Source organism: Haematobia irritans, chromosome 3 (assembly GCF_050003625.1).
Source record: "Haematobia irritans isolate KBUSLIRL chromosome 3, ASM5000362v1, whole genome shotgun sequence".
Lineage (NCBI taxonomy): Eukaryota > Metazoa > Arthropoda > Insecta > Diptera > Muscidae > Haematobia > Haematobia irritans.
The window spans coordinates 86,711,537-86,738,018 of record NC_134399.1 but is presented as its reverse complement, the minus strand read 5'-3'; positions in this window follow the sequence as shown (position 1 = coordinate 86,738,018).

Below are 26,482 nucleotides of genomic sequence, written 5' to 3'. Positions count from 1 at the left end.
GCAAGCCAAATCGAGGGATCGCTTTATATGGAGGCTACATATAATTATGGACCGATTTAGACCAATCTTTGCAGGGTTGTGAGAGACCACGTACTTACACCATGTACCAAGTTTCAACCGGATCGAATGAATTTTGCTCCTCCAAGAGGCTCCGCAAGACAAATCTGAGCGTCGGTGGGGGCTATTCGTAAAAGTGGTCCGATCAATCAATAACAACTACTTGTTTCGATAGCGTGTTTCGTTCGGAAGTTAGCGTGATTTCAACAGACAGACGGACGGACATGCTTACATCGACTCAGAATTTCATCACGACCCTGAATATATATACACGCAAAGAAAAAAAACGTTTGGAAAACGTGTACCGACAACGTTTTTCTTTTGTTAGAGTATTTTGAATTGCTTCGAAAAGTATACACTTTTATCACCAAAAAAAATTCGTTTGTTACAAAATGTTAATTTTTTAATAAAAAAAGTTATTTTTGAACCAAAAACACAGTCCATTTCGTTTATATCAAACACTGTTCTTTTCTGACTTTAGGTCTTTAATAAGACACATTTTACAGTTCAAAATTTAATATACTACAATGTAATGTTGAACATTTTTTCGGAATCTTCCTAACATAGAATAGAATATATGTAAAAAAAAAAAAAACTTTGGTCGAAGCAGGGATCGAACCCACGACCCTTGGCATGCAAGTCAGACGTAGCAACCACTGCTCCATGGTGCCCAACTAAATGTATTTTTCTGTGAAATAAACTTTGTTTAATTGGCTCGTGGGCGCCGCAAGCTATGCTATATAAATATAACTTATATGGGTAATTGTCTATTGATGACAATAACGGCTACATAGCTCAGTGGGTAGTGTGTTGGCTTACAAATTGCATGGTCCGCGGTTCGATTCTCCGTCCAGGCGAAAGGTAAAAAAAAATTTTAAATTTATAAAATCGTATAATTTCTTCTACATTGTTTGTATTACAGAAAAAGGTGCTAAAGAACTAAAAAACTTCGTGGAAGTGAGAAAGATGTGAGGGAAAATGCAATTAGCCAGAAAACATTTTTTTTCAGTTAGTCTTTATGAAAATGTTTTTACATCCTGGAAAAGAATAAACGTTTATCACAAAAAGTATATACTTTTCTTCCAAATACACTTCCTTTTAACGAAAAGCAAATGAGAAACGAACTTTGTTTGTCTAAAATTTCGTTTGGGAGGAAAGAATTATTTTTTTGCGTGTACTTTAAGGGGTCTTAGAGAAATATTTCGATGTGTTACAAACGGAATGACGAAGTTAATATACCCCCCCATCCTATGGTGGAGGCTATAAAAATGCCGATTAAATACGTCTCTAATTCAGTTTGACAAAATTTTCTATAGAATAAAATTTTGACAAAAATTTCTATAGAAATAAAATTTTGACAAACATTTCTATACAAAAAAAAAAAAAAACTGCAAAATTTTGTATACTAATAAAATTTTGACAAAATTTTTTATAATAATAAAATTTTCTATAGAAAACAAAATTTGGTATATTCTTCCAAGGGGCTCCGGAGGTCAAATCTGCGGATCGGTTTATATGGGGGCTACATATAAATATGGACTGATATGGACCAATTTCTACATGGTTGTTAAATACCATATACTAACACCGCGTACCAAATTGCAACCGAATCGAATGAATTTTGCTCATCCATGAGGCTCCGTAGGTCAAATCTGGGGATCGATTTATATGGGGGCTATATATAATTATGGACCGATGTGGACCAATTTTTGCATGGTTGTTTGAGACCATATACTTACACCATGTATCACATTTCAGCCGGATCGGATGAAATTTGCTTCTCTAAGAGGCTCCGCAAGCCAAATCGGGGGATCGGTTTATATGGGGGCTATATATAATTATGGACCGAGGTAAAACCAATTTTTGCATAGTTGTTAAAGACCATTTACTGGCACCATGTACCAAATTTCGGCCGGATCGTATAAAATTTGCTTCTCTTAGAGGCTCCGCAAGCCGATCTGGGGATCGGTTTATACTCGTATGTGGGATATATATAATTATGGACCGATGTGGACCAAGTTTTGCGTAGTTGTAAAAGACCATATAGTTACATCATGTACCAAATTTCAACCGGATCGGATGAATTTTGCTCCTGCAAGAGGCTCTGCAAGCCAAATCTGAGCGTCGGTTTATATGGGGGCTATTTTTCGATGTGTTACAAACGGAATGACAAAGTTAATATATTATATGGTGGAGGGTACAAGAATATTGACCATCAAAATCACTTTCTTCGGTATCTAATTCTAATTCCGTCCGTCTGTGTTTATTGTTCATAGGTTCCGGCCGCAATTATTATCAGATTTTGATGAAATTAGGTAGAAAATGAAAAAAATTGTATCAAAGTTAGATATAGCCCCCATATATATGTATCGCCCGATTTCGATAAATGAGTTCATATTGCGCTTATTTACTGCCCGATAGAACCCTTAAAGTGTGAAAAATTTTTTCGAATTCGGTTCAGATTTAGATACAGCTCCCATATATATGTTTCAACCGATTTCCCAAATTTGACTATGAAACCTTTATCTATTAATCGATCTTACTCAAATTTGGCAAAATGTAAGTACTAACTAGACCTGCCAAAAACCATCACAATCGATTCACATTTAGATATAACTCCCATAACTCTTGTGGCTTTCCCACTTTCTTTTAATATAATTATTTGTGTTTAATTTGCTCTACTTTTCGTCGGTTTTATGTGGTATTTTACTTTTCCAGAAAGTAACGATAGCATTTGCATCTTTTATGCTTTTCAGCCAAAATGAGAATAATTCGCTATTTTTGTCTTCACTATTTCTAGAAAATTTAAATTTATTTATTATGGGCAGACACATTTTACAAAACGCAAAAGTATATTTTCTCATGAACAATAACAAACAAGGGGTTTCATTAACGATTCTAGTTCTATAAAATATAACAGCACTGTTTAAACCACAAACAGAAGTTCATAAACTAAAATATTTGTTAAAGTGTTTACAACATTAACTGTCTCTCCACTTAGAATCCACATTTAAAAGTTTTCTTCATTCACTTCTATTGCGAAAAAAAATGAAGCACGATTTTTATACCCTCCACCATGGGATGGGGGTATATTAACTTTTTCATTCGTTTGTAACACATCGAAATATTGCTCTAAGACCCTATAATGTATATATTCTGGGTCGTGAAGAAGTGGAGAGTCGATATAAGCATGTCCGTCCGTCTGTTGAAATCACTCTAACTTCCGAACGAAACAAGCTATCGCCTTGAAACTTGCCACAAAGAGTTGTTATTGATGTAGGTCGGATGGTATTCCAAATGGGCCATATCATACCACTTTTACGTATAGCCCCCATATAAACGGACCCCCAGATTTGGATTGCGGAGTCTCTAAGAGAAGCATATTTCACCCGATCTGGCTGAAATTTAATACATTGCGTAGGTATATGGTCTCTAACAATCATACAACATTGCGCTAGTATATGACCGATAACAACCATGCCAAAATTGGTCCGTATCAATTTATAGTCATATATAGCCCCGAGATAAACCGATCCCCAATCACAGAAAAAATGGCCCTTTTCGGTTCATAATCACGATTGCCACTCGAGCCAAAAATAATCTACCAACATTTTATTGCCATAGAAAATTTTTTCAAAATTGTATTTCTTCAGAAAATTTTATCAAAACATAATTTTTATAGAAAATTTTGTTAAATATTTATTTCTATAGAAAATTTTGTCAAAATTTTATTTCTACAGAACATTTTTTCAGAATTTAATTTCTGCAGAAAATTTTGTCAAAATTGTATTTCTATAGGAAATTTATGAAGCATATATTAGTTGGAGAGGAATATTTTTCAATATCTTGCAAAACATTAAGAATTCTACCAATCTACTAAAAAGATAAAAAATCTGTGATTTTTAGTAGAATCATGTTCATAATTGTATATAGCCCCCCATTTAAAGCGACCCCCATATTTCAATTCTGGCTTTATAATTACCGCACAAAAGGTCATATCTGTTCGTAATTATTTCTTCCCTATATATACCGGTCAAGAACTGAATATATACGCATTTAATCGGCCTTTCGTTTGTCTACTATATATCCTGCATGGACTAACTTACAATTTAGAAGATGATGTTAAGAAGTTTTAAGATGCCTTGCCATCGACTGCAACCCAAGTAATTCAATTGTGGATGACCGTCTTTTGTAAAAGTTTCTATGCAATCCATGATGGAGGGTACATAAGATTCGGTCAAACTTACGGCCGTATATACTAGTTTTTTCTATTTTTCTATATTGATAGCTTTTGGCTCATGAATAGTGTTGCCAAGTCGTAAATTTACTTTTTACTTTTACTATCCAAGATGTTCTAAAATAATTTCAATTAAAACATCTAATAATTTTTCATTTTGAAAATTTGACTTTTTTCAGCTGTTTTGCGATTTCCGCCCATAGTGCAATGCCATGAACAATGATAGTAGATTTTTTTATTTTTGCAAACAAAGCATTTTGCGACATATCCAATTTAATGTGACATATGAAGTTATAAAAAGAGATTATTGCATTTTCTGTGGTTAGTACGTCCATTATGTGAAACATTCACACTTCATTACGCATAGTGGTCAAATCCAAATATAATTCCTTCACTTATCATTGCGCTAAAGCACTTAGACACTGCTTGTATGGGTACACGCTCCGTGCATGGATGACCGACCACAAATACTTCGATGAATATTACCAGCATATGTTTGCACACTTTTTTGTTGTTGTCTTGGTCTTGGCGATTATTGGAATAAAATATGAAAATTATGACTAAACAAAAAGAAAATGCTAACGCAAAGAGGGAACACAAAAAAGGAAATCAAAGGAAGGAAACCACTAGAATTTCTAAATGTATTCATAAGTAATGAAAAGCAATTTACAAGATGTGGAAACGTGATAAGGTTTTAATGCAAATCACTCCATCTTTTCATACTCAACCAATGAATGCTCACCACTATATATATGAAGGTTTGATGGGAGACACAAAAAATTCTGTGGCATTTTCGCTTTTAACTACACTATGCGACGAAAACAGCAAAACTTTCGACCGATTTACACACATATGACCACGGAGGCAAAAGTTTTACTCTGATTAACGTAAAATTTTGCAGAGATAGCAGAATTAACATGCGTGCCAAATTAAATCTGAATCCAAATCGGTTCAGATTTAAATATATGAATTTTGACCTTTAAATTTGATGGATTTGAGCCAAATTTTGTGTACCATACACAAAACTTTGCTCTACGCTGAGGTTACGGGTATATAGACGGCCCTGTCCCACTTTAGGCTAGTTTAGGTGGCAGCCCGATGTATCAGGCTCACTTATACTATTCAGTCCATTGTGATACCACATTGGTAAACTTCTCGCTTATCACTGAGTGCTGCCCGATTCCATGTTAAGCTCTATGACAAGGGACCTCCTTTTATAGCCGAGTCCGAACGGCGTTCCACATTGCAGCGAAACCACTTAGACAAGCTTTGAAACACTCAGAAATGTCACCACCATTACTGAGGTGGGATAATCCACCGCTAACAAACTTTTTGGTGTTCGGTCGAAGCAGGAATCGAACCCACAACCTTGTGTATGCAAGGTTGGCAAGCTTTCCATTGCACCATGGTGGCTCCCACTTTAGACTTTACTTACTTGTTTTCATATGTTTCAGTGTAAAAATTATACGTTTGGAACTCAAATTGTTAGCACATTATTTTTAAGTGCAAGCATATAATGTTCAAAAACTAGTATAACATGTTTGGGACATATATGTTAATATAATAAAACATATTATGTTTTCGACATTAGATTTTCTTAATTTTAATTTGGAAATTTTGTATAAACATATATATGTTTGAAAACATCCGATAGAGCGAGAAAGAGAGTACAGTAGTCTTTTGGAGCAGTAAATTTGGTGGAAATTTGGTACATTCTCTAATAATATTGGTCCACAAAAGTCCATAAATATATACAGTTAGCAAAAAAAAGTTGTACACTAATATGATATAAATTGTAAAACGGTATGGAAAATACACAATTTATTTCATATTGGCGTACGACTTTTTTTTTTGGTCACTGTATATAATTATGGATCTATGATCGATCCTTAGATGTGAACTCTGCGCATCAAAGAGGACTAAATTTCATCCGATCCGGTTGAGATATTAGTCCGGTATGTGATATTAGTCCGGTAAAAATTTAGTACGTGATGTTAGTATCTGCCCTCTAATAACCATGAAAAAACTTGCTCCATATAGGTCCGTAATTATATATAGCCCCCATATAAACTTACCCCCTAAAATTTGACTTCTGAATGATCTAAGGAACTAATTTAATCCGACCCGATTAAATTTGGCCTTCTTATTATTATGCGTAAATTGGTTCAAATCCTTTAATAAAATTTTATATGCTTCCCTATAAAAAACGATCACGGGCAAAAGATTTTCAATTTAAAAGGGGTGTATGGGAGCTTTCTATTTCTACCAGAAATATTGATTTTAGACCCCACATTCCTCATACTCACCTCGTGAGTCGATATAATCCACGTCTGTCCGTCCGTCCACACTAAAGATGTACACGTGACACGAAATTGTCGTGACTCACGAACATTTTGTTAAAAAACCAAAATGTCGTGCGTGAGCGTGAGTCACGAAAATATTATCTTCGTGAGTGTGCGTGAGTAAAGATTTACGCTCACGAAAATAATCCCGCTCACGAACAAAAAGGCTTAAGAGTTCAATTCATTTAGTGACACCTGGGATGTTAAGAGTGTAATAACGCTTTCGTTTTTATACCCTTCACCACTACTGTGGTACAGGGTATAATAAGTTTGTGCATTTGTATGTAACGCCAAGAAATAATTGTCATAGACCCATCTTTTAGTATACCGATCGGCTTAGTATACCTTAAATGAGTCGATTTAGCGATGTCCGTCTCTCTGTCTATCTGTCCGTCTGTCTGTATATGTAATTTTGTGCACAAAGTACAGGTCGCAGTTTAAGTCCGATCGTCCTCAAATTTGACATAACGTCTTTCTTCGGGTAGAAGACAATCGCTATTGATTTTGGAAAAAATCGGTTCAGATTTAGATTTAGGTGTCATATATAGTTATCACCGATTTGATCATAATTCACGTATTTATGAACCGACGTTCTTCAAATTTTGTACATCTGAATGTTTTTTCAGTCCCGTAAAAACTGCCAAATATCAGCTAAATCGGTTCAGATTTATATATAGCTCCCATATATATATATCTTTCGTCCGATTTTGACTTATATGGCTTCAAAAGCCACAGTTTTGCCCTGATTTGATTAAAATTTTGTACAAGGAGTACGTTTAATAGTATCGTTGAGTGTGCTTAATTTGGTTAAAATCGGTTCCGATTTAGATATAGCTCCCATATATATCTTTCGTCCGATTTGGATTTATATGACCTCAAAAGCCAGAGTTTTGCCCTGAATTGCTTGAAATTTTGCACAAGGAGTACATTTTATAGTATAGTTAATTGTGCAAAATTTAGTTGAAGTCGGTTCAGATTTAGATATAGCTCCCATATATATCATTCACCCGATTTGGACTAATATGCCCACAGAGGCAAAAGTGCTACTCTGATTTACGTGAAATTTTGCAGAGGAAGTAGAATTGAACTTGAAATCTTGCACCTTAAAGGTTCTGCATATGCGTGTTTATTTTGGTTGAAATCGGTTCAGATTTTGATATAGCCCCCATGTATATCTTTCGCCCGATTTTCCGTCATATGACCACAGAGGTCAAAGTTGTTATCCGATTTACGTGAAATTTTGCACAGGGAGTAGATTCAACATAGTAACTATGCATGTGAAATTTGATTGCAATCGGTTCAGATTTCGATATCGATTCCATATATATGTTTTTCCTATTTAGGCAAAACTGGTCGAAATACCTACATATCAAATCGCCACTGCTAAGTCGAAAACTTATCAAAATGACTCAAATTTTCCAACTACTCTATTACACATCTATCGACCGATAAATCATAAATACACTTTTGCGAAGTTGTCTCGAAATTGGTTCATATTTAAATGTTTCCTATATTTTTTTACTAACATTGTGTTCCACCTCAGCGCATTAGCCGACTTAAATGTAAAATCTATAAGTATTGCAGAACATCATACAGATCTGCTCAGATATACAGAATATGTGTATGGATTTATATAACATCCAACATATTGGACGGATTTGATATGGTATCGAAAATGTGGACTTACAAAGTGGTGAAGGGTATAATATAGTCGGCCCCGCCCGACTTTAGACTTTCCTTACTTGTTAATATGTTCATGTTTTCAGACACGTCGCTAAGGTAAATTACTCAAAAAATTGTTCGTGAGTCACGACATTTTTCGTGAGTCACGACATTTTCGTGCGTGAGTACAAATTTTCTTTTCGTGAGTGTGCGTGAGTCCTACCAAACAATATCGTGCGTGAGTGTGCGTGAGTAAGATTTTTCCGTCGTGAGTGTGCGTGAGTAAAATATTACTCACGTGCACACCTCTAGTCCACACCCTAAAAAAAAAATCGCTTCTCTTGTACATATACCCCAAACACATGTTGCTTCAAGCATATATATTATCAGAATTGGTCCAAACAAAATATTGTTTCTATTGTTCAAACATATTATGTTTCACCTTAGGCGTACACGTGTAGAAAAAAATTTTAATGAAATTTTCTTTGTGTGAATATATGATATGAAGGCGCCAATTGGTTACTTCCATTCTTTTTCTTGCAGCATACTCTCTAGGTCTCTGTTTCTAAACACATATATGTTTATAGGCTATTTATAAATTAATATATATTTGCATCCAAGCATATTATATTTACAGACATTTTATGTCCCAAAAACAATATGTTGTAACATATTAACATATATGTCCCAAACATGTTATGCTAGTTTATGAACATTGTATGCTTGCACTTAAAAATATTGTGTTAAAAATTTGAGTTCCAAACATATAATTTTTACACCCAAACATATGGAAAATAGTCTTTTTCGTCCGTGTATGTATTTCTTGGTCGCATTATTCCGGCCACAATTTAGATATAGTTCTCGATAGCTATAGATTTCGACAATTGGGGTCACATTGCGCATCTTTTTTATAACCGATCGTCAAATTAGGAACTAGGTAATGTAATTCACCACCCTTCAAGTGAGCAAAATTTCATCGAAATCGGATCAGGCTTAGATATAACTATATTTGAACAGAATCATGAAAATCCCATATATGTGTATATATCGCCCGAATAAGTTGTTGACCATAATGTCCTCGTTTATTAACCGATCTTATTCAAACTTAGCACAAGATCATCCAAATCGGTTTCGATTTAGATATAGATCCCATATATATGTGTCATCCGTTTTTGGAAAATTTGGCTCTAATGTCCTTATTTTAGATCATAATGCACTCATTTATTAATCGATCTTACTCAAATTTGGCACAAGGTAATCTTCTGTAATACCAACCAAACCCGCAAAATATCATCCACATTGAGCGGTTGCCTTTATTTTAATAATGGTCTAAATATTAGTGGCATACTTGCTCTGTAGGTACAAAATCAAGTGTAGATCCTAATATCAGGCATTTATGTTCAGACTGAGATAAAGCTCCCAGACACAAATACCCCACAAATGCTTATGTTTACTAATTCAATAGGGGTGGTTTAGGGTATGATATAGTCAGACCCGGCTGACTTTCTACTTTACTCACTTGTTTTGAATATGTTTTAGCATTATGGTCAAGCTTCACAAAATTATCGAATTTCAATAATATTGAAGATTTTAATCTCATAACTCTAAGGAACCAATCATTGAAAATTTTATCGACTATAGTGTCAAGTAAGACAAATTGGAATCACAGAAATTGGTCTCCTATGTTAAGCATAATTGGCATTCGTATTTTAAGCCCATGAAATCGTTCTATACAATACAATATTTTTCCTTCACTGTATATATCTACTTTACAAATTCCAACCCACATTTCAGTGAACATTTGTTTTTTGTCAACTAGTGATATCGTGTAGTTTTCGATGATTGGGATATCCAAGAGTCTGGGCGAAAAAACATCACCGACAATCTGTGTCAATATTATAATTTCGGGCAACACATTGTTATGGAAAGGACGAAGAACTAAATCTGTGGTGCTCTGCTATGCTATGTGATTTGATATAATGTGAAGGTAGATTTTTCATTTCCCGGCTGTGAGGGAGATGGGTCTTATGGACTTTATACCATATGAAAGACCCCAAAAAACAACACGTCCATATGTACAGTCAAACACTTTGTTCAATATGTTCAGATGGCTGGAGTTGTCTGAGTGAATTGGGCAACCGTGCTTCTCACATTTGTATTCAAATTTATTGATTTCGAAATAATGTGGGTATTTGCTGGGATTTGTTTTTGTTCGTTTGGTTTATTAAAAATTCGAAACACATTCTCTGAATTTAGTCAAGAGAAAACTGTTTATGGTTATTCAGTGATATTTCGTTGACAGATTATGTTAATGGCACTAAGGATGGGTATATCAATGACAATGGTATAAGGAATGAAATCTCCTGCTAGGATGACAAAAATGGGTATACAAATTGGACTTTATTCAACACAAATAAGATGTCTGAATTATTACGTTGAGCTAAGTGTAGCAATGAAGGGAAGATGCACATAATCATTAAGGAAAAACAAAACCAGGAATGCAAAAAAAGAAATCCAAAGGTAAATGACAGAAGACAATATTCATTTGATTAGATCGAATTTATGAAATTATGGAAATTCACAGCGAATCAGAATATTTTCTTTGTTGTAATTTGTGAAAAACAAATTGGAGAACATTTTTAAGGCCACCATCAATATCAATTCAATGAGGCTATTGGGTGAGCAAATTAGTAATGTGGGATTAACAACAGATGGCATAGCTCGCATTAGACAATACTGAAGCTATATTCCTTTGATAACATCCCAACAAAAAAAGCTTCGCCAAAAAAGTAGTGAAGGTGTTCTTTTTGGCGCAGAAGCTATAAATTTAGCATGGGCTTGTCATAGGACGGATGTCTACTATTTCAATAGACGTTACACTGAATTTGCAACACTTCTTAAGGTGTAATCCGAATTCAGTGTTTTCGATTTGAATTTAAAAAATTTGTGGTATATTGCCATAATAACTTTTATATTTTTTTATGATTTTAATTGCATTCTAATGTTTGTCCGAATCGTTTGACTTCAAATATTTTCAAAACTTCGCAATATATTTAGAATAGATTTACCATTTTTTTCGTCAAAATTTGAATAATTTCTATGGTTTTATTAAATCTTTCTCTATTTTCAAGCTACTTGAAACAAAAACATGTAAATTTACCCATTAAAAATTTGAAAAAAACGACTTATAAGAAATTTGATTAAAAGAACTTCCTCCACACAAAAAAATAATACATTTATTTTATGAATAGCGTTAAAAAAAATTTCCAAACATGAAATTCATAAATTGTATGAACAATGTTCATAATTTCAAAAATAAAAAAAAACACACACACACACAAAACATTGTTTTTGAATTTTTTTATATTATAAATGAATTACAATATTTTCGATACTGAAAAACTATGTACTTTTACATAATATTCATTAAAAACGCCATACAGTAAGTGTAACTTTTCCTTTTTACATCGATCCATACTTATATATAGGCCCCATATAAACGATCCCCAGATTCAGTTTTCGGAGTCTCTTGGAAGAGCAAATTTCATCCGATTCGGTTGAAATTTTCTACTTTGTGTAAGTATACGGTTAGGGAGCCACCATAGTGCAATGGTTAGCGTGCCCGCCCTCCATACACAAGGTCGTGGATTCGATTCCCACTTCGACCGAACACCAAAAAGTTTATGACATTTCTGATGTTTCAAAGCTTCTCTAAGTGGTTTCACTTCAATGTGGAACGCCGTTCGGACTCCGCTATAAAAAGGAGGTCCCTTGTCAATGAGCCTAGCATGGAATCGGGCAGTACTCAATGATAAGAGAGAAGTTCACCAATTTGGTATCACAACGGACAGAATAGTCTAACCTAACCTAAGTATATGGCCACAAATAACCATGCAAAAATTTATCCATATTGGTCCATAATTATATATAGCCCCCATATAAGCTGATACCTCTTGGAGGAGCAAATTTCATCCGAACCGTTTGAAATTTGGCACGTTATATAAGTATATGGTTAATAATGTACATGGACTCTTTCATACAATGCATGAAACTTGACATAACAGGTTGGCTGAGAAGTCCCCGGTCTAACAAGGAAAAACACATTTTTTTTTGTCAAAATTCGTTTTTATTATTCAACATAGTTCCCTTCAAGAGCGATACAACGATAATAACGACCTTCAAATTTTTTGATACCATTTTGGTAGTACTCCTTCGGTTTTGCCTCAAAATAGGCCTCAGTTTCGGAAATCACCTCTTTATTGCAGCCAAATTTTTTTCCCTGCGAGCATCCTTTTGAGGTCTGAGAACAAGAAAAAGTCGCCGGGGGCCAGATCTGGAGAATACGGTGGGTGGGAAAGCAATTCGAAGCCCAATTCATGAATTTTTGCCATCGTTCTCAATGACTTGTTGCACGGTGCGTTGTCTTGGTGGAACAACACTAATTTCTTCTTCATATGGAGCCGTTTTGCCGCGATTTCGACCCTCATACCCTCCAATAACGCCATATAATAGTCACTGTTTATGGTTTTTCCCTTCTCAAGATATTCGATAAAAATTATTCCATGCGCATCCAAAAAAGCAGAGGCCATTACTTTGCCAGCGGACTTTTGAGTCTTTCCACGCTTCGGAGACGGTTCACCGGTCGCTGTCCACTCAGCCGACTGTCGATTGGACTCAGGAGTGTAGTGATGGAGCCATGCTTCATCCATTGTCACATATCGACGGAAAAACTCGGGTGTATTACGAGTTAACAGCTGCAAACACCGCTCAGAATTATCAACACGTTGTTGTTTTTGGTCATATGTGAGCTCGCGCGGCACCCATTTTGCACAGAGCTTCCGCATATCCAAATATTGATGAATGATATGACCAACACGTTCCTTTGATATCTTTAAGGCCTCTGCTATCTCGATCAACTTCATTTTACGGTCTTCAAAATCATTTTGTGGATTTTTTTGATGTTTTCGTCGGTAACCGCCTCTTTCACCGACCTCCGTGCTCATTTCACCATGCTTAAATTTTGCATACCAATCAATTATTCTTGATTTCCCTGGGGCAGAGTCCGGAAACTCATTATCAAGCCACATTTTTGTTTCCACCGTATATTTCCCCTTCAGAAAACAGTATTTTATCAAAACACGAAATTCTTTTTTTCCATTTTTTTCACAATAACAAAAGTTGCTTCACATAAGACGCTCTATCTCACAAACTAATTGACTTACAGACGTCAAATTTTGACACGAATCATTTGAAGGTTGGTACTATATAAAAATAATATGCATTTAATGCTAGCAACGCCAACTATGTATCAGACTTATCAGCCAAACTGGTTTTCTCTTAGCGTGATATAGCCACAACCAGGGTCCGAACGGACCAACATTGGTTTAAAAAATTATTAATTATTAAATTTGGTCCGATGGTCGGACCAAATACAATTTGGTTGATTTTGGTTCATGTGCGCCAAGTCGGTATTTTTTTAAATTTTCTATAGAAATAAAATTTTGACAAAAATTTCATTAGAAATTAAATTTTTCCAAAATTTTGTAAAAATTTTCTATAGAAATAAAATTTTGACAAAATATTCTATAGAAATAAAATTTTGAAAAAATGTTCTATTGGAATAAATTTTTGAAAAAAAAAATTAAAACAAAAAAATAAATTTTTGACAAATTTTTCTAAAGAAATAATTTTTTTTACAAATTTTTCTAACGAAATAAATTTTTTACAAATTTTTCTAACGAAATAAAATTTGACAAAATGTTCTAAAGAAATAAAAAATTGACAAAATTTTCTATAGAAATAAAATTTCGACAAAATTTTATATAGAAATAAAATTTCAACAAAATTTTATATAGAAATAAAATTTTGATAAAATTTTGACAAAATTTTCTATAGAAACAAAATTTTAAAAAATTTTCTATAGAAATAAAATTTTGACGAAATTTTCTATAGAAATAAAATTTTGACGAAATTCTCTACAGAAATAAAATTTTCACAAAAATTTCACGAAAAATTTTCCAATTAAAATTTTAATTGAGTTTTAAAAAATTTTCAATGAAAAATTTAATTGAGTCAACAAATTTGTTAATTGAAATAAAAATCAATCACACAAATTAATAGTATCAATTAAATATTTAATTGGATCAATTAATTTTTTAATTGACTGTCAATTAATTTTTTAATTGATATTATCATTTCTGTGATTGAAGACATTTCAATTAAAAAATTAATTGGATCAATTAATTTCGTGATTGAATCAGAAAATTTTTTTTTGTGTGTATAAAGAACAGAAAGAGCTTTTAAAGTTGTGCCTTTAGAACAACTTCCAAATTTCTTTACTGGGTTCTTAAGTCTTCATGTGAAACAAATGTCATCCGATTCGGTAATCCCTCTAACTACTATAAAAATAAATGTCCATAATTATATAGGAATCCTCTCTTTAAACCGACCAAGTACTAAAGTGGATTATTATTCTGTCTTTTTCATCTAACCTAGACTCCAGACAATGCTATGAAGTTTTAAGGTTGCCATTGACAAATGTTTCCATTACTCAGTAAATTGATTATGTATAACAGTGTTTAGTACGCAATCCATCGTGTAGGGTACATAAGATTCGGCCTGACAGAACTCTCAACCACATATTCTTGTATATAAACCAGTTTGTAGCTTTACATCGAAACTTATGACTTAATTTTAAAAGGTGACTTCCGGTGAGAAACAATGACATCGTAGAGCAGTAAAAATATGAATGTTATTTATAAACTTCTCACCCTATTTGGAGGAGGGTAGCATAAATTACTTTTGTTTTTAGTAACATTTTTTTATTTAGCGTTAATGTATTTATGATTCGGTTGTGTACCATGTTGTTTATTGCTCGCTGTAATTATAGGTCTTTAGCGAGCAATGACCCAAATATGTATATTTTTGTACCAGGGGGAATTTCAATGTGTGAAAACCGTATGTCCTTTTGTTGGCACCATACCACATACGTGTATAATTGATCCACTTAAAAAATAATAATTACAGTATGTCTGCTATTATTTTCATTTCTACTATTCATTTGTTTTGTTGCAACGGCAATTATAAAAATTACATTCCTTAACACTTTGACCATAAAAAGCGCAGAACATAACGTACAAACCTAAAAATAATGAATGGCTGTATTGCCAAAGAGAAGCAGCAGTTTCTATAAGAAGTTGGTTTTTGTTAACTTTGGAAAAAAGGGTTACTGTACGTTGTAGCCACTAATTCAACGCACAGGGAAATGCCATATCTAATATAATATTTTGACAATTAAAAAATGTAAGAAGACTATGCAGTTGATAGTTCGGATTACATGAAGATCTATATGATTATTTATACCCTTCAAAATTACAGCGGGTACAGCGTAAAATAAATTTCATGAATATGGGATACACTGAAAAAAAAAAAAAACAGTGAACCCATCAGGAAGAAAACTTTCGGTTAATTTTAGAAAATTTTGAATATTTGTAGAAAATTTTAACTAAACGGTATTACAAACGTTGTCATCACGCCGATGTCATAAAAATAAGTAAATATTTTTCGTCAAATTCAAGAAAATTTATTAGACATAACTAAGTTTTTTCACTTGTTAAAGAAAATTTTGTAGTTTGAAGGAAAAACTTGGAATTCAATATTGCAAGAATGTCTCTAGTGACATACGAAGTTCATGATGGACGCATTTTTGGTCAAATCTACAAATTTAAAGAAATTCTGAACTATTTTGTGGAAGACACGAATTTAGTTAATCTTTATGCTTCATTTGAGTATATTTTTTCCCCCCGGATTTAGGTAATTTAACTAACGTACTCAAAAAATTATTAGAGTAAAGGAAACTTTCTCCAAACATAATAATTCCATGAACTAAAATAAAGTTAAATTGGCTTTAGTGAAGTAGAGAGTTCACTTTTTTTTTGAGTGTAAGAATTGTATCCTCTACTTTACGAATTACACGTGGATGGACAGACGGACGGACATCAAGAGTTAAACTCTAGCTCCACAGCCCAGCATGCGACATTTTAGACTTTCAAGAAATATATGGTAGATTTACCAATTTATCAACTGATTTGGCTGAGATTTCATATAGCTTCTCTAAAATAAATTTACTGAATATCGGATAAGATTTGTAATCCTACTTTGCGAAAAACACGTAGATGGACTCAGTAATCAAATTTCCACTGTATACTATTAAAAGCTTATTTGAGCTCCGCATTTATTGCAACACAATTATTATAATAATCTTTTTTTCCATGCTGCTAAAGGTTGCATATTAAAAACAAGTAAGTAAAGTAGAAAGTCGGGCGTGGCCAACTATATCATACCCTAAACCACCATTACAGAATTAGTAATCATAAGCATTTGTGGGGTAACATATAGGTCTGGGAGATAAACCGCAGTTGCATATTTACGGAAATTAATGGGGTACATGTCTATGGGTGCTTTGTGTCAATCTGACTATAGGTCATAGTCAATGTTGCCAGGGAAAATGTTCGGTTTACCCTACAAGGACAAAAAAAGTTCCCTACTTTCTCATACATTCCCAAACAATTTTCCCTACTATATTTTTCGTTACATTTAAACAATTGTACAAAACAAACATGGTTCTAAGTACTTTGTTATCTTAAAACATGAATATGCAACGTATATAACTTAGAATATAAATTTGTATTACCACCACGGTTGCCAGAGTTGGTAGAATTCTACCCAAATTAGTAATCTTTTTTGTTAAATCTCTATAAAAATAAAATTTTGGAAAAAGTTTCTATAAACAAATTTTTGTGAGAAATTTTTCTATAGAAATAAAATTTTGAGAATAATTTCTATAGAAATAAAATTTTGGGAAAAAATTCCACAGAAATAAAATTTTGAGAAAAATTTTTTATAGAAATAATATTTTGAAAAAATTTCCTATAGAAATACAATTTTGACAATTTTGATTTCCCCTACGTCTAGCAACACTGGCTGTGTTGATATTGCGCCTACGGAGTTAGTATGCCACTAATATTGAGCCCATTATTAAAAAAGAGAAAATCGTTAAATTAGTGTGGGTAATAAATACAAATTTGTAAAAATCGAGCAATATTCTTATGTAAGAGCTACAAATACGTATAAGTACGATCGGCTAGTACATCAAAATTTGAAATTTGAGTAACATTGGTTAATAAATAAGAGTACTATGGCCAAATTTGGGAAAATCGAGCGATGCATATATATGGAAGCTATATCTAAATTTGAACCAATTTGCATAATATTTTGCGGGTTTGATTAATACCACAAAAGGTTACCTTGTGCAAGATTTGAGTAAGATCAGTTAAGAAATGAGGCCTGTATGGTCAAACATAAGGTTATAAGGGCGAATTTTTCAAAATCGGGCGATACACATATGGGAGCTATATCTAAATTTGAACCGATTTCGATGAAATTTTGCACATATAGTTAGTACTATAGAGGACTGGATCTAGCCAACTTTTAGTAAGATCGGTTAATAAATAAGAGTTCTATGGCCAAATTTGGGAAAATCGGGCTATACATATATATGGGAGCTATATCTAAATCTGGACCGATTTCGGTGAAATTTTGCACATATAGTTAGTACTATAGAGGACTGGATCTAGCCAACTTTTAGTAAGATCGGTTAATAAATAAGGGTTCTATGGCCAAATTTGGGAAAATCGGGCTATATATATATATGGGAGCTATATCTAAATCTGAAGCGATTTCGATGATTTTTTGCACATATAGTTAGTGCTATAGAAGACTACATTTAGCCAAATTTGAGTAAGATCGGTTGATAAATAAGGGTTTTATGGCCAAATTTAGAAAAATCGGGCGGTACATATATATGGGAGCTATAGCTAAATCTGAACCGATTTCGATGATTTTTTGCACATATAGTTAGTGCTATAGTAGATTATATTTAGCCAACTTTGAGTAAGATCGGTTCATAAATAAATTTTGTGGCAAAATTTGGGAAAATCGGGCGATACATACATATGAGAGCTATATCTAAATCTGAACCGATTTGGATGAAATTTTTCAGACTTGAAGGGTGATGGAAAATATTACCTTTTGTCAAATTTGGTGACGATCCGTTGGAAAAAATCGCAACGTGACCCCATTTGTCGAAATCGGGCGATACATATATATGGTAGCTATATCTAAATTTGATCCGATTTCTTCCAAATTCAATAGCGTTCGTCCTTGTGCCCAAAAAACTCCCTGTACCAAATTTCATCAAAATCGTTTAATAATTGCGACCGGAATCCTGTGAACAACAAATACATGGACAGACGTACGGACGGACGGACGGACGGACACCAAGCGCTAGATCGACTCAGGAGGTGATTCTGAGTCGATCGGTATATATTTTATGGAGTCTAAAATCAATATTTCTGGTAGGCACATTTTTTGGCCGATCAAACTTATTATACCCTGACCACTATGTGGTTTAGGGTATAACAAGTATATACGGCCGTAAGTTCGGCCAGACCGAATCTTATGTACCCTCCACCATGGATTGCGTAGAAACTTCTACGAAAGACTGTCATCCACAATCGAATTACTTGGGTTGCGGTAACACTTTCCGATGACAAGGTATCTTAAAACTTCTTAACACCGTCTTTTAAATTGTAAGATAGTCCACACGGTGTATATCAGCGTACGAAAACAAACAAAACAAAACGTTTCCAATTGTTTCGTTTCGTACAATCCACATGTCCAAAACGAAACAAAGCGAAAACCTGACATAACGGCACTTGCCTTTCGTTTTGTATTGTTTTTGTTCGTGAGTGGAAACCAAACCTAAACTGAAAAGTACTGTGGTGCTTAGTAAAATATAGGAAACAAAACGGTACACGTTAAATGCAAACGTTTCGCAAACGTTTGCTCATTCGTTAAGTTCTTACAAGAAGAAAAATCTTGAATTTTATTTTTATACCCCTCACCACTACTGTGGCATAGGGTACAATAAGTTTGTGCATTTGTATGTAACGCTTTGGTAACGATTGGTCTCAGAAAAGTCTGAAACCAATCGTTTAGTATACCGATCGTCTTAGAATGAAATTCTGAGTCGATTTAGCGATGTCCGTCTGTATACCCGTCCGTCTGACTGTATATGTAATTTTGTGTGCAAAGTACAGCTCGCAATTTAAGTCGGGTCGTTCTCAAATTTGGCACAGAATTTCACTTTGGCTCAAAAACAATCGCTATTGATTTTGAAAAAAAAAATCGGTTCATATTTAGATATAGCTGCCATATATATTTTTCACCGATCTGGTCATAATTGACGTATTTATCATCGTCTTTTCTTAAAATTTTGGACAGCCAATTGGTTTGCGGCTCTCGTAAAATATGCAAAATATCAGCTAAATCCATTCCGATTTAGATATAGCTCCCATATATATCTTTCGTCCGATTTGCACTTATGTAGCATCAAAAGCCAGAGTCTTGCCCTGATTTGCTTCAAATTTTACACAGGGCGTTCGGTTAATAGTTCCGATTTAGATATAGCTCCCATATATATCTTTCGCCCTATATGGACTTATATGGCCCCAGAAGCCAAAGTTAGGGGAGTAAAGGGAGTTAAATTAAGGTTCTGGATATGCATGCTTATTTTGGTTGAAATCGGTTCAGATTTTGATGTAGCTCTCATACATGATTTTGATATAGCTCCCGTACATGTAACTTTTAAAGAATTTCTGTTCACATTCTTCTTCTGTTCACATTCTTATCAGGGTGCATATTTTTAAGATGACGCTCCAAATTACCGGCATGCCCACATAAAGTTTTATGGCAGTCTTCATTGTTACATATAAATGTTTTATTTTGATTGTCATACTCAAATAGTTGTCGTAATATATCATTTTTTGGACGCGGCATGATCGTACGAAGACACGGAGTACACTGATTTCACGTATTGGTTATGTCCCGTTGTTGTCATCGTTTCGCTCAGCAAACGTTTGCAAACGTTTTATTGCCGTTTCGTTACCGAACGAAACAACAAAACGACACAAATCCAAAGAGCATTAAAGCAATCGTTCCGTTTCGTCTCTTTTGCTTTTGAAATGTTTGTTGTTTTGTTTGTGACTACGTACAGAACGATTGACGAAAATTGAAAAGTTTGTGACTTTAAATGATACGTACCTCAATCGTTTCGTTTGTTTTCGTACACTGGTGTATATATTAAACAAAACAAGTATATACGGCCGTAAGTTCGGCCAGGCCGAATCTTATGTACCCTCCACCATGGATGGCGTAGAAACTTCTTAACATCGTTTTCTAAATTGTGAGTTAGTCCATACGTGGTATATATTATACAAAAAAGTTACAAATAATTACGAATTGACATGGACTTTTGTACGGTACGTAGAGAGCCAGAATTGAAATATGGGGGTCGCTTATATGGGGGCTATATATAATTATGAACTTGATATGGACCAATTTTTGTGTGATTGGGGATCTATATATAACTATAGACCGATATGGACCTAGCTAGGCATGGTTGTTAACGGCCATATACTAGCACAATGTACCAAATTTCAACTGACTCGGATGAAATTTGCTCCTCCAAGAGGCTCCAAAACCAAATCTCGGAATCGGCTAATATGGGGGCTATGTATGATTATGAACTGATATGGACCACTTTTAGTATGGTTGTTAAATATCATATACTACCACCACGTACCAAATTTCAACCAGATCGGATGAATTTTGCTTCTCCAAAGGCACCAGAGATCAAGTCTGGGGATCGGTTTATATGGCGCTATATATAATTATGGACTGATATGAACCAATTCTTGCATGTTTGTTGGATACCATATACTAACAGGTTGGCTGATAAATCCCCAGTCTAACAAAGAAAAACACATTTTTTTTGTCAAAATTCGTTTTTATTATTCAACATAGTTCCCTTCTAGAGCGATACAACGATTATAATGACCTTCCAATTTTTTGATACCATTTTGGTAGTACTCCTTCGGTTTTGCCCCAAAATAGGTCTCAGTTTCGGCGATCGCCTCATCATTGCTGCAAAATTTTTTCCCTGCGAGTATCCTTTTGAGTTCTGAGAACAAGAAAAAGTCGCAGATCAAGGCAAAGTCGCAGAAAGGCCAGATCTGGAGAATACGGTGGGTGGGAAAGCAATTCGAAGCCCAATTCATGAATTTTTGCCATCGTTCTCAATGACTTGTTGCACGGTGCGTTGTCTTGGTGGAACAACACTTTTTTCTTCTTCATATGGGGCCGTTTTGCCGCGATTTCGACCTTCAAACGCTCCAATAACGCCATATAATAGTCACTGTTGATGGTTTTTCCCTTCTCAAGATAATCGATAAAAATCCGCATCTCAAAAAAACAGAGGCCATTACTTTGCCAGCGTACTTTTGAGTCTTTCCACGCTTCGGAGACGGTTCACCGGTCGCTGTCCACTCAGCCGACTGTCGATTGGACTCAGGAGTGTAGTGATGGAGCCATGCTTCATCCATTGTCACATATCGACGGAAAAACTCGGATGTATTACGAGTTAACAGCTGCAAACTCCGCTCAGAATCATCAACACATTGTTGTTTTTGGTCAAATGTTAGCTCGCGCGGCACCCATTTTGCACAGAGCTTCCGCATATCCAAATATTGATGAATGATATGACCAACACGTTCCTTTGATATCTTTAAGGACTCTGCTATCTCGATCAACTTCATTTTACGGTTTTCAAAATCATTTTGTGGATTTTTTTGATGTTTTCGTCGGTAACCGCCTCTTTCACCGTCCTCCGTGCTCATTTCACCATGCTTGAATTTTGCATACCAATCAATTATTCTTGATTTCCCTGGGGCAGAGTCCGGAAACTCATTATCAAGCCACATTTTTGCTTCCACCGTATATTTCCCCTTCAGAAAACAGTATTTTATCAAAACACGAAATTCTTTTTTTTTCCATTTTTTTCACAATAACAAAAGTTGCTTCACAAAAGACGCTCTATCTCACAAGCTAATTGACTTACAGACGTCAAATTTTGACACGAATCATGCAGCCAGTGACGTATTGACCTTAAAATGCATACACATCAATGAATGGTCCTGGACCGATTCATTTTTGGGTGGGAATCAATAGGGATCATCTCTGGTCGAAAAAGCCTACTTAATCCACATTTTAAAGGGTGATACGGTCAAAATTTGGTCAATATAAACTTAACATATTTCTTTCAATTTTGCATTTGAAAAACCTGAACACCCCTCATTTTGAAACTGTGTGTGTGTAGAATGTTGCTCCTATTTTGATTTTGGAATTCACTCTTCAGTTGTCAAAATGCCGTCCAAGCAAGAAGAGCAGCGTATCAAAATTTTGCTCGCGCATCGCGAAAATCCGTGCTACTCGCACGCAAAGCTGGCAAAATCGCTAAAAGTTGCCAAATCAACCGTTACAAATGAAATTAAAGTGTTTGGGTAACGTTTGTCGACAGCCAGGAAGTCTGGATCGGGGGGAAATCGAAAACTGGAAGCCGCTGAGACGACAAAGAGAGTTGCCGGTAGTTTCAAGCGAAACCCTCCGAGATGCCGCAAATAAGCTGGGTGTATCGTCTACAACCGTGCATCGAGCCAAAAAACGAGCCGGACTATCGACTTACAAGAAGATAGTGACTCCAAATCGCGATGATAAACAAAATACGACGGCCAAAGCGCGATCCCGGAGGCTGTACACGACGATGCTGACGAAGTTTGACTGCGTGGTAATGGACGACGAAACCTACGTCAAAGCCGACTACAAGCAGCTTCCGGGACAGGAGTTTTATACGGCAAAAAGAAGGGAAAAGTAGCAGATATTTTCAAGCACAAAAAACTGTCAAGGTTCGCAAAGAAATATCTGGTTTGGCAAGCTATCTGTACCTGTGGCTTGAAAAGCAGCATTTTCATAGTTTCCGGGACTGTCAACCAAGAAATTTACGTGAAGGAGTGTTTGAATAAACGTCTGCTGCCTTTCCTGAAGAAACACGGTTGTTCCGTACTGTTTTGGCCGGATTTGGCATCTTGCCATTACGGTAAAAAAGGCCATGGAGTGGTACGCCGCCAACAACGTGCAGGTGGTTCCCAAGGACAAGAACCCTCCCAACACGCCAGAACTCCGCCCAATTGAGAAATACTGGGCTATTGTCAAGCGGAACCTAAAGAAGACAAAAAAAAAACTGCTAAGGACGAGCAGCAGTTCAAGGCAAACTGGCTTTCTGCGGCGAAGAAGGTGGACAAGGTGGCTGTACAAAATCTGATGGCAGGTGTCAAGCGTGAGGCCCGGCAATTCGGATTTGGAAAAGCGAAAGCCTAACTGAATTTTTTTCCTGAATTTTATACTAATTGATCTTGAAAAATAAATTTAATTTGATTTTTTAAATAAACGATTTCACCGATTTACACACGTTTTCCCTTGACAAAATTTTGACCGTATCACCCTTTATATCGATTGTTCGACATGAGTCTTTGATTTCAAATGTTATCCCTGAGTAGGGTCCGAGGATCATGGGTTGTTTTTTACAAGCCACTTCTTGCAAACCTATACACAAACTTAAAAAGCCCTATGTACCACAGTAGTGAATTGGGGTATAACGAAGCAACATACATTCGTTTTGCTGCTATTCTTAATTTTAATGCAATTAAATTTGTATTCTTCTACTTCCTGGTTTTCTTTGAATACATTAATAATTTCGTGTTCTTTCTGTTTGCTATTTCAGACTGCGGAGCAGAAACGAGAAACAAACAACTTTCAACTTCCGCCAAAAAAGAGAACTTGTGCAATTTACAAGCTAACGGCAAAACAATTTATTAAAATTGGTCAAAAGATGATTATGGCTGACTATCTAAGACAGGGCAATAATAAATATGCAGAGTTTTGAATATCATATTTGGAAAATTATTTGTGTTGTAAGTAGAATTTTAAGGACGATATATATAATATTTTAAACTTGAGTTCTGTTCACTAAAATATGTAAAAGGAAGTAAATTAAAAAAACAAGCAGTTGGAGAATAAGTTGCTTTGTACCCACTGCCATGGTTTGCGTACAAAATTCTATTAACATAGGTCGCTCATTATCGCATTACTATACCCAGCAAAAAAAAGAGCTTCCAAAAAAGTAGCTTGGATCCCCAATCTGTGATCCGGAAGTAGTGCAAACTTGGATCATCTCCAATGAATATTACATCGGCTTGTCATAGGACGGAAGTACTCCCTTTTTGGATCCTTTGCATTGCTTTAGAAGTTGTGCCCTGGACGTTAATTGGAATGAAGACATTTAAAAAGCGAAAAAAAATTCAACTAATTTCACTCTTTTTTATCCATATGTTTTATTACACTATTATTTTCCTATTATCTAATTTTTACAATTTGAAAAACTTTTTCGCTCCGACCAGGGATTGAACCTGGGTTTGCTGGCAACATAACCGAACGCCTTAGCACACTCAGTCACAAACGCCATCGAACATAAAGCGTCGAAAGGTCAATTCAAATGTTTGTGATATGATCGTAACGACACCAAGGAATAACATTTTAGTTGCTTCTCGAGATGTTCTTTATTAGTATGAACGAAAAAATAAGAAACGCAGGTTCAAATTTCACGAGCGGCAATTTTTTTATCAAATATTTTTCTAAAAAAATACTTTTTTATTTTCGGCATATATATTCGTATAAATATATTTTTTCCATTAAAAAAATCAACAAAAAAAATTAAAAATTCTCGTAATTTGCAAAACCTTCTCAAAAAAACTTCCATGGAAGCGAAAAAGCCAAATCCCAGCGGGGATAAATTTGTTTTTATTATTATTTTTTTACTTTTTTTATTAATTTTCTATTTTTTTATTTTTTTATTAGTTTTCAATTATTTTGTAAAATTTAATTGTCCAAAATTTGCACTTAAAATAGCCTGATTGCGTTCCTTCTAATACTTGTCCACAAGAACTGCATCGGAAGTAGAAAAAAATCATTGGGGGTTTCCAAGATGCGCTTTAGAAGAAATGTTTGTGTACTTGTCCAAAAGACTGAATCGGAAGTGGAAAATAATCATTGGGGGATCCCACGATGCTCTTTAGAAGAAATGTTTGTGAACTTGTCCAAAAGGGCTGCATCGGAAGTTGGAAAAACTCGATGGGGGATTCTGGGATGGGCTTTAAAAGAAATGTTTGTGGAACAACTTCCAATTTTTTTGCTGGGTATCTAATCATGGACCAATGTTGACCTTTTATGCGATTTCTTAGGGATGAATACTGAATAGCCAGTTTTGAACGAATTTTAATGAGGAAGGATAGAAACTACACCTACAGGACGCGCCACAAACACATAATTTTCGTGTGGATATACCGAATTTCAGGGTGATCGTTTGCATTCAGGTCCTCAGGAAGTAAAATCTATATACACCTTCAAAAAAGAAATAGCTTCTGTTGGATATACTCCAAACACATTTTGCTTCAAGCATATACATTTTCAGGATTGGTCCAAACAAAACATTGTTTGTTTTCTTCAAACATATTATGTATCACCCTAGGGCATACGCTGGTAGAAAAAAAAATTATTTTTTTTTATTTTTTTCCATTATTTTACTTGCAGCATACTCTCTAGGTCTCTCTTTCTAAACACATATATGTTTTTAGGATATTTCTAAATGAATATATGTTTGCATCTAAGCATATTATATTTACAAACATTTTATGTCCCAAACATAATATGTTCTAACATATTAACATATATGTCCCAGACATATTATGCTAGTTTATAAACATTATATACTTGCATTTAAAAATATTGTGTTAAAAAATTTGAGTTCCAAACATGTACTTGTTACACCCAAACATATGAAAAACAGTCTTTTTCGTTCCTTTTCTTTTTCGCGGTATATATGGAAGCTATATCTAATTATTAAAAGTTGCTTGAGATTAAAAACCGACACCACGAATCGAACTTGAATCGATTCCATCAAATTTCCACCATGTGTATATGGCGCATGGTTCTAACAATGTTATTACTGACTCTCTATTTTGCTATGGTCAGTGTCAAGGTTAGTTGATTTGATTTTTACGAATCGTCCTGATGATGTATTTGTAACACAATCGAAAACTTTGACTCTACCTGATGATCGATTTCATCCTACTATTTGTTTACAATTGTCAATTCTCCCTTTTCCTAGGAATAA